The sequence below is a fragment of the Blennius ocellaris genome, assembly GCF_963422515.1.
Source record: "Blennius ocellaris genome assembly, chromosome: 3".
Taxonomy (NCBI): domain Eukaryota; kingdom Metazoa; phylum Chordata; class Actinopteri; order Blenniiformes; family Blenniidae; genus Blennius; species Blennius ocellaris.
Window position 1 is genome coordinate 5,144,108 of NC_137652.1, and position 1,103 is coordinate 5,145,210.

Here is a 1,103-nt window from a genome sequence, read left to right on the forward strand (position 1 = left end):
AGGAGGAGGAGGAGGAGGAGGAGGAGGATGATGGGGGGTCTCTGGGGGGTGTAGACTTGAGTGACTTCATAATCCCATAATAAAATAGCAGAAAGATGCGTGGCGCGTTAAGAGGACGCGCGCGCTAGGTGAATTTCGCCATGTCTACCCTCCTCTCCAAAAAAAAAAGAAAAAGAAAAGAAAGCGACTCCAACTTCACAGCTCGTTAAAACTGACGCGTCGCTTCCTTGTCTGTCCTTGTCGGCTCTGCTGTCTCCCTGACTGTCGCCTGTCCTGGCGCTGTCGTCTCCCCCACTCTCCACAAAACAAGAAAGGCGCACAGCATCACCCGTCGTCTTGTGGCATCACCTGGTGCCACATCGCCAAACGGAGACGCGCGCGCGCGTGTTTGCTCAGGCAGGCAGGCAGGCAGGCGGGCGGGCGCGTCTTTGTCACTGTTGCGCGTTTGTGCGTGCGCGCGTGAGTGCGTGCGTGCGAGTGAGCATCCGCGAGTGTTGTGCGTGCGTGAGTGTTTGCGCGCGCTGTGACGACGGTCTCGGCGTCAAAGTCGCCGCCTCGCGCCTCCGCTCCTCCTCAACTGCGCACAGATAAAACATTTCAATATCCGCTCAACTGTTGTAACCCAATCTAGCGGTCCCCCTGCAGATACCCGACTCTTCCTCAAAATTAAAACGCAAATCCCGTGGGAAAAAAAAAAACCTAAGACTGCACTGAAACGTTTATTGCTGATGTGTCACGTTAACTCGTCAGCTCCGGAGTTTGTTAAAAGCTACAAGTAAGATAAGGGGGAATTGAAGCAACTCTCGTGAATTACACGGCTCCAATTAAACATAATTAGCAGATCAAAACTGCAGCACATGGGGTCCTTAGGGAACGCTGACAACCCCCCCCCCCCCCCCCCCCCCCCATCCACCCTCCCTCCCTCCCTCTCCCTGGTCTCCCTCTGAGTGTTGCCTTGGAGTCCCATTGCAGACAGATGGTGTAGATACAGCATGGGGTCATGTTAGCAGGCCGGGGCTCTGCTAGGACTGGCTGTCATCAGCTGACTTAACCTCTGAGGCAACAAACACTGTGGTGTAATCAGATCAGAGGGCTTATTATTA